General features: G+C 41.2%; 1 pseudogene; it reads left to right on the forward strand.

Annotated features, from left to right (window-relative positions):
• The first annotated feature begins 6,210 nt into the window (after window positions 1-6,210).
• Window positions 6,211-7,795, forward strand: LOC127187000 (lysophospholipid acyltransferase LPCAT4-like; annotated as a pseudogene).
• Window positions 7,796-9,751: the final 1,956 nt, after the last annotated feature.

The following is a 9,751-nucleotide window of genomic DNA, read 5'->3' on the forward strand; positions in this document are numbered from 1 at the left end:
TCCGGAAAACTACCACTGCATCACTCTGAAACTTGACTCTATCAAATACCTTCTTATGCATTTCCTTTCTAGGAATCTCAAAGAAGTTAAGCACTACTAAAAATGGTCCTGCTTGTGCCAGCAAATGATTTGGGAAATTTTAATATTAATCATGTTACTGAAATCTCTCGCTATCCAAAGAGTCAAGCTATTATGAAATGACACAAATCAGATACTTAATTGACAAATAAATAAATAAGTAAATAGATAAATAACTATGAGGATAGCTACACTGACCTAAATCCTCACATACTATTTAGCTATAATAACTTTAAATTAAAAATAAGTTTTATTTTAAAGGTTAATGCTTTTCCCCCTATCCCAAAGCATCTGCCCTAAAGGAAACACAACCTAAAGTAAGTGCTGAATAAAAACAAAGGAGCCTGGTGTTCTAACATGGAGGCAAGGGTATGCTTATGTCTGTCCAGAAAGTGAGCAGAGTACCAGACGGACCTACAAAGACCACTAGACGATGAGACATCTAAAACATCTGGCCAGAGACCACAGGATGAATGACGCATCTGAAGGCAAATGACAAATCCATCAAAGGAGATGTCCTAACAGGAAGAATAAGCTGACAACCTGGAGAGACATCAGAGCTTTAACTCATCAAGCCAAGCCTTTGGGAAAACAAGTGACTGTGTCACATGTTAATTTTTGTCAGTGCAGATTCCAAACGCCTTTGTCAGGGGAGATAAAGACACACCTATGAGAGGAGACAGTATTATATTGTTTTTCCCTGCTAAGAGTTATTTTTTATTTTTATTTTTTATTTTTGTGTATTATAATTTATTCACATTACATCTCGATTATTATCCCATCACTCTTATCTTCCTGTTCCCACCCTCCCTTCCTCTTCTGTCCTATTTCCGCCCCCCCCAGACCTCTGACAGGCATGCCCACCTCCCTTACCATCTGACCTCAGCCTATCAAGTCTCATAAGGATAGCCTGCATTCCCTCCCCTCGGTGTGCCTGCCAGGCCACCCCACCAAGGGGCAGTGATCAAATTGCAGGCAAGAGAGTTCATATCAGAGGCAGTCCCTGCTCCCTACACACACACACACACACACACACACACACACACACACACACACACACACACACACACCATGGAGAATGAGCTGTCCATCAGCTACATTGAACAGGGGGTTCCTTCTTTGCTTGCAATGTCCTTGGTTGGGGCATCAGTTTGTGCAGGCCCCCCGGGTCCAGATCCACTGAGCTTAATGGTCTCCTTGTGGAGCTCCTGACCCCTCCAAGTCTTTCTATCCCCCAATATATGTGGAATAGGCTATATCATATCTGTTTTGATCAAAGCAAAAATATTAGCAGAAATTAATCAAGATATGGGTAAATTAACGATGACTTTCCCCTTTCTGCAGCCCTCTGTTAACTACTATTATAAATCTCTTATGGTTGCCTGTATTAATTAAACTACCCATATCAGAGGTAATGCATTCAATGCTGGCCTCTAGTATAGCCACTATTTTCTTTTTTAAAAATTAGAAAGGAGGAGATATTAGGAGCACCAAGGTCTTTGTGCGCTAGTACTTTGTACACAGATCACTAGGAAAACCATGAATGTTAAACACACTGGAGCCTCTTCTCAATGGAGGAGATTAAATATAAGTTTAATTTCTGCAAGTGTGTGGGGGAATTTTAATCCTACTTTGGCAAGGAATCACATCCGAAGACCTGGACCTGTGTGATCCTGCTGGAATACAAACAGGCCCTTAGTATATACCTTTAATTAATATTTAAGTAATATTAGTCCTCTGGGTGGTATACTCACCTTTAATCGCTCTCACTAGAATATAGGTGTGCTTTTATTATAACCTTTGATGCCAAACAATGATGTCTAATTGAGGGAAAGATAAAGTGACAAATCAGAAAAATATTTGACAGAATGAGTCAGAAGTAGTATATGACCAAGTGTTACCAAAACTGATAGGAAAGAGAAACTACCTAAGAGAGCATCAGAGAGAGAGAGCGAGAGAGACAGAGACAGAGACAGAGACAGAGACAGAGACAGAGACAGAGACAGAGACAGAGAGACAGAGAACAGTACAGTTAGGTGCAGTTGAGTTTGTGCAGTTCAATTCATGGAGTTCAGGGCCAGTTTTTCCAAGCAGAACAATTCAGTGAGAAGTTGAGAGAAGCCAGTCTTGATCAGTCAGTTTGGGGAGGAGTTTTGAGCCAAAGCAGCTGAATTGAACCAGTGACTTAGAGTTTAGAAAGGGTGGGCATATTCAACAGTAAGTCTCAGAGGCTGAAAACACTCTAGGTATAAGATAGCAGGCAGAGGCTGGAAGCTGAAGATTTCAAGGTCCAAGCTTGCAGGAGATTAGATTGTTTGGAGGCTAGAAGCTTCCAGGCCTTGGCCTAGGGATAGCTACAGAGAAACAATCTGGGCTCAGCTCAAGTCATGTATTTGTAAAGCTTGGGTATAGTTCTCATGTCATCCCATTTTCTGAAGGAATAAAAAAAAATACATTTACAGGAGTGGATTTTTTTAATTACCTGGTGACCTTTCTGCTAATTGTGGCTGCAGACCTCAGCCACCTTTTGCTGTAGAAGCCGACCTCACCCACATTCCCTACAATGATTATTCCAGACCCTTCCTTCCATAGACTGCAACCTGTCTTTAGAGAAGATGTCCATGTATATATAGCATGCTGACCTACCTTATGCTATCAGAGACCTCATTAGGTTCTAAGCCTTTTGGCTTAGAACCATCACGGTCACATGTGCCTTGTAAAGTAGTTTCCATGTAGCTGCATCTTAAGCTTCATTGTGTGCCTGTAATTGGAATGATTACTTCCTGAGAACCTTTTCCCAAATTGTACTGTGTTTTAAATATGCTGATAAGGAACCACCTAGCACTGGACTTCCCAAAGTCTGATCCAGGTTGATGAAGTTATTCTGAACAGGGTTCGCATTCTCGTCTCTTCATGGGTCACTGCCTGTGTTGACATCTGCAGGTCCACCTTCAATCAGTGTCACCCAGAGCATGGAGACCTGAAGACATAGTATGAAATCCAGCCATTCCTGGGCATCTCTTGCAATGTACTTGCCAATAACACAAGTATAATGCAAGTGCTCTATCTCAATGTACTGTGATGCTTTTAAAAGTTTACAATGTGTTGGGACAGAAACATGAAATGGTTTATGAATCCTCATCTCCTCGGTATCATGTTAGACAGTTTGGCAGTATTCTATTCCCACTGAACCTAACATGGCTTCTCTGGATTCTTTCAACTTCATCCCATTGTGACATTATTTAGTACTTGTTCCTAATCTTCTGGTGGCTGATGTTACATAACAGGAAAGGTGGGGCTTTGCAGCTCCTACAATGCTGCTGCTTATTATTTGTTGTTCTGAAATTTCATCCCTTTGACTATGTGAGAATTAGATGGATGGTTCAGAGCAATTCTCAAGTTCTCACATCACTGATTTATGGCAGGATATCAAACATTTCTTGTATACTTGTGCTTAAAATGAATTCCCTAAGAGACAAGTGCCTGTCTTGGGCACTCTAGTGATTTTTATTGGGTATACCTCAAAATATCAAGTGACTTCATCAGGAGAAATTCCATGGTTACATTCCCCATATCAACTCCACTCTCTGCCATCTGTTCCTTCCTTTACAATCTTTTCTTATGCCCTCACTACCACAGAAAGATGACTCAAATCAGAACTTCTGCCAACGGACACAGTAGCATCCTGTGCATCCTGATGATTCCACTGTACTGTTTAGCTAAGGATGCCATCCTGAGTTTCAAGTATGATTTTTTTCTTGTTCAGCTAGTTCCACTGTGGATCATAAAATAAACATCATGGGAATAAACTGGCCTGAGAAAGGACTTGCCACTTTGACCTTCTTTCAACTCCAAGAGTAGTGTCCTTTATCATTAGTCATCATAAAATAAAAAAGTAGACCGTTTCTGTATCCATTTAGGAGAGACATGATGGATTGACAGTAGATCAGTTTGTCAACCTGCTCCTAGGCAGCTTAGAAAATGGGTTCATCTCACCATTGTATCATCATAAAAAGATTGCCATATTTGACCATGTCCCCTAGATGGGGAGGCCTGGTGGCACTCAGAGGAAGGATAGCAGGCTACCAAGAAGAGACTTGATACCCTATGAGCATATACAGAAGGAGGAGATCCTACTCAGTCATAATCAGAGAGAAGAGGAGTAAGGGGAAAATGGGAGGGAGTGAGGAATGGGAAGATACAAGCGATGGGATAACAATTGAGATGTAATATGAATAAATTAAGAAAATATATTTTAAAAAAGAATGCATCGGCAGATATTGCAGAGATCTCTAAACAATGGGAGAGAGCTCAGTAAACATCTTCACAGGCTCATTGTTGCTGAGTTCATTGCTTTGATAGGTAGAATACAGAAGCTTTAAGAAAAAAAAAAAAAAAAAAAAAACAAGATCTTTGGTCGTAAGCTTGAGAGCTGCTCACCTTTTCTGTATGTCTGATAAACACACTGCTTTTGTTAGTGCACTGTGGTGATAATCTGATAGAAGGGAGAAATTTGAATGTTTCACTGTAGAATAGCTACTCACTCACTGGCTATGACATCAGCCTAGAATCATAGGGAAGTTTGGGTGACACTGAGTGACAGACAGGAAAGGAAATCAGATTAGTAGGATGCTAAAAAAAAAAAAAAAAAAAAAAGTCAAGTTTTTTTTTCTTTCTTTTTTTTAATTAATTTATTCTTGTTACATCTCAATGGTTATCCTATCCCTTGTATCCTCCCATTCTTCCCTCCCTCCCATTTTCCCCTTATTCCCCTCCCCTCTGACTGTTCCCGAGGGGGATTACCTCCCCCTGTATATGCTCATAGGGTATCAAGTCTCTTCTTGGTAACCTTCTGTGCTTCCTCTGAGTGCCACCAGGTCTCCCCCTCCAGGGGCATATACTCTGGTGCCTTACATTTGAAAAAAGTCAAGTTTTTTGTTGGGTTTTTTTTTTTTTTTTTTTTTTTTTTTTTAGAAAAACAGGAAAAAGGTACATTGTGTTTACCTTCAAGCAGGGTTTCTTAGAAAATACAAATGCAGGAGGTAATGTGTTGCTTATCAACCTCAGGGAAGCTACAAAGTCTGAAGGACAGTTTGCTGATAGGAGGAATTTGGTGTAAGTAGTTTCTCCAGCAATGTGCGGAATGTAGCTGTTTTGGCGAATGTCAGACCAAGTGGGAAAAAACATCCATGACAAAATCCACCAAAACGTACTGATAAGTAATGAGCATCAGTTCCTGCACATAGAGAAGAGCAGTGATAGTGACAGACTTTAGCATGTCCTGGGTGGGCAACAGGCCCTGCTTCAGCTAATAGACAGAGTATATATTGTTCTTTCCCCCACGGAAAAAATTATGCTGAGCAGTGGATTCACTGCTAAGATTCATAGTGTATACCAGAGTTAGAGACTTCTCTCTCCACCGTGTGATGTAGCAGGAACTTGTGTAGGAAAAGAGAACATTTGGGGATGGAAACCACGCTGCCCTGGGCCTTTTCAGCAGACAGATCTGACCGGTAAAAAGGCAATGACCACAGGATAGCCTAGAAAGAATGGAGATAGAATCTTGAAGATACAGGAAAGAGCACATCCTGTTTACTCTTGACTCTGGCCTACGCCAAGCAATGTGATCTGCTCTACACTAACCCATTCCAGGTAATAAGCCAAAAGCCGCACTGATAATGATGGTTAATTACAGAGAGCTAAATAATGTGATGTCTCTCATTTACCCAGCTATACTCAACAATGACTGTAAAAAAAAAAAAAATTAAAGAAACAAGTAATGATATATTCTTGTTTTTACTAGAACACTCTTACTTTATTATTTTAAGTGCTAAATAATCATATCAGTCTTGTTCTATATAGTGCTTAGAGTCTCAGCTAGAGGAAGAGAGGAAAGGAAAGCCCAGGAGATACAGATGTGGCAGGCAAAAGCCAGATTCACTAGCTGAGTAGTCAAACAAACAAACAAATAAGCCAGTCTTCATTTGAAAAGTACATATGGTCCCGCAAGAAGACTCTTTCAGAGGATAAAAACTTCTTGAAGTGCCCTGCTCTACAGAGCTGTACCGGAAGTGGGAGTGGGTTCTGTGCTGGCAGCATGGGGCCGCAGCCCTCACTCCTCCTTCTCCCACCATGAGCCAGGGAAGTTCTAGGTCCTGGGCCCCCTAGATCCCATCTATGTGCCCTCAGCATCCTCGAACACATCCGTGCATGACTTACACCTCTCTGGCCAACGAGAGTTAAGTTCTGTTTCCTGGAGGTTATGCTGGCCCCAATCTGCGTGCTTCTAGTTTTTATCATCCTCTTTCTTCTTTGACCCTTCACGTGGCTCCAAGTAGCCGGTCTCACTGAGGAACAGCTTCAGGAACCAACTGCAGGATGGAAGAAGACTGTTTGCCACAGTGGGCTCTTGGTCTGAGCCGCCTGCTTCTTCCTGCTTGGCTTGCTCTAGATCCTTTCAGGGGCCAGGGAACCTCTCGCCCTGAAGTCCCTGCCCTGGTTGCTGGCCTCCACTCGACTTTCTTTGACCCAATTTCTCTATTCCCCTGTGACTGTGACCTGTCTAAGGTTGTGTATTGAGTTGAGAATCTTTGCGTGCCTGTCATCGGAGCCCTTCTCATTTCCATCAAGCCAACCTAGTATGCGGGCATGACCCAGCCTCTCCACACCAAGGACGTCAAGTGGTTAAGGAGTTCCAAAGGCAGGATACCTCAAAAGGTAAGTGGCCTCGGGTACTGTTTTTTTTTTTTGTTTTTTTTTTTGTTGTTTTTTGTTTTTTTTGTTTTTTTTTTTTTTTCTGAAGACACCTTTTTCAATAAGAAGGCTTTGCTGAAGTGCAAACCAGGAGCCTTTATTGCAAGGGTGCCTGTTCTCATCTAGTACCCCAGGAATTTGGACACCACTAGCGGAGCAAGGACGGGCCCTGGCGTACCCATAGTTCTCTGGCTTGCAGCTTCTCGGCCCTGTAGCATCGTGGAAGTAGAATTCAGCTCAGCCCTAATGAGAGTAAGCACTCCCACCCTTTATGCCAACAATGCCTGTCCAGAGAGTCATGGCACAGCACCTGGGCAATCTAGCCGCTGAATGTGAGTTTTTTGGGAAGCACACCTGTGATTGTGGTGGGCCAGCTGTGAGTAAGACTGGAGCCAGGGCTATGGGAACTGGGAAAGGTGCTATGGGAACAGAAAGCTGGCCTGTCCCCTAGCTGTGTAGACATGAGGGCAGAGGTGTTAAATCATCAAGCAAGAGGCATTCGTTGCCCAGCAGCTACAACTCTCAGATCCTCAGGCTATAGCTGATGCCTCCATCTACTTCCAACAGGATGCCAAGAGTTTGGTGGACTTCTGAAATGTGTCCCTGGATGGAGCCACGAGCCTGGCCAAGCTAACTCTCCTGGCCTTTGAGATCTTTGCTGAAGAGCAGGCCGAAGGACCTGACAACCTGCTGTACAAAGATGGCTTCGGCGCCATCCTCCTGAGGCTACAACTTTGCACACCAAGCTGTGCCATCCTAATTGCAGCCAAGGCCTCTCCCTGTGTCAATTCCAGAATTTCTCCCTCCATGATTTTCTGTGCGGAAAGCTTTTGAGCATCTACCCATGCCCCATCAACAAGCCACGAAGCACCTCCCAGATGCCAAATGCCTCATCCCCCACCCCCACAGACCCACTGCCCTGGCCAATGTGACTGTGCATGGCCCCAAGCAGAAAGATGACTGAGCACCTCAGCCCCCTACTCTTTCCTCAGCTCTAATGCAGGACTGCTCTCAGGCCAGGCCAGAAGGCTACTGAATGGCTCAACCCCATCTCGGCTCCTGTTTGATTTGTTGTTGTTGTTGGTGGTGGTGGTGGTGGTGGTGGTGGTGGTGGTTATTGTTTCTTTGTTTTAAGTTAAATTTAGTTTTTTGTTTGGTGGTGATTTTTTTGGTAAAATATTATTTTACATATGATTATATATCTACCAAAAATAAAGCTCAAAAACAAATAAACAAAACTTTCTGAATGCACTAAATCATAAAGTCAACCAAAGTATTGATAACTTTCCTGAATACAAATAATAAATTTCTCTAAAATGTAATCAGAAAAAATTACATTCAAATGGCTTCAAAGTCAAGTAAAATAACTAGGACTATCTCAAACCAATGTAGTGAAATGCTCAAGCTTTAAAAATTTAATGTAATAGAGAAATGAATGAAGGACAAACTAAAACTACTAAAAGATAGGAAAAGCCTCATATACACATTGATTAGCACAATGGACATTGGGAAAATGGTTCTATTACCAAGGTTTATGTACATACTCTATGCAATCCTATTAAAATGTGAATAAAATGTTTTCCAGAACTACAAAAACAAACGAGCAAAAAGTATCTGCTACCCAGAAGAATTGAAATTTTCTGAGTAGCCAAAGCAACTTTCACAAAAGAGCAATGTCGGACATATGTCTACAACCATTTTGTGTTTTTTTAAAAAAATCAGAATCTTTGTATCGAAAACTCACAGAACCAGTAGAAACACAGACACACATAACACCGTAGAAACCCCAGAAGGAAGCTCATGCACACACCACCACTTGTGTTTCCATATGTGCTCCAACATGTGTGTTGAAGAAAGAGCCTCCCAACCAACAACATTGGGGAATATTTATCTCTATGTAAACAAAAATCTAGATCCATTTCTCTCACCCTGCAAAAACTCAAGTCAAAACACATCTGACTTGAATGTAAGACCTAAAGCACAGGTGCTGCGATGTTAAAACGATTTCAACTTATACACAGAAATAAGAATTTTCTCTCATGGCTACAGTAGCAAGTCAGGGTGTCTTCCCCCTACCCAAAGACAAATGGAATTATATGAAAAATTAAAACATCTTCATATCAAATAGAGAAATACTATGGAGAGGGAAGATGAAGATGTACTGGATGAGTGAAAAATAGTTACTAATACATCTGACAGGGGATCAATATATAGACAGTCTACTTAACTCAAAAAAATTAAATACCAGAAAATCACCCAATCAAATGTCCAAATGAATTACAGGATTGCTTGTCAAAGAGAAAAATAAATATTTAAAAACATGTTTACTCTAGAAAACAGGAAAATTGGAGGGTCTGCTCAAACTACTACCCACATACCTACTGACACTTGATTGTTTGACAAAGAAGCCAAAACCATATAATGGGGAAAAAAGCATCTTCAACAAATGGTGCTGATCTAAGTAGATATCTACATGTAGAAAATGCAAAAAGATCCATACTTATCACCCTGCACTAAACTCAAGGCCTAGTGGGTCAAAGACCTCAACATATGACCAGAAACACTAAATTTATTAGAAGAGAAAGTGGGGATAAGCCTTGAACTCATTGGCACAGGATACAACTTCCTAAACAGAACAGCAGCAGCTCATGCAATTAACAACATTTAATAATAATAACAATTAATAAATGGGACGTCATGAAACTGAAAATCTTCTGTAAAGCAAAGGCTACTCTCAATAGAGCAAAATTTCAGCTTACAGATTGGGAAAAGATCTTTACTAACCCTACATCTGAAAAAGGGCCAATATCCAAAATATATAAAGAACTCAAGAAATATATAAAGAACACCAACAAAAGGTAACAAAAATGGGGCTCAGAGCTAAACAGAGAATTCTCAACAGGACTATCAAATGACTAAA

Source organism: Acomys russatus, chromosome 3 (assembly GCF_903995435.1).
Source record: "Acomys russatus chromosome 3, mAcoRus1.1, whole genome shotgun sequence".
Taxonomy (NCBI): Eukaryota; Metazoa; Chordata; class Mammalia; order Rodentia; family Muridae; genus Acomys; species Acomys russatus.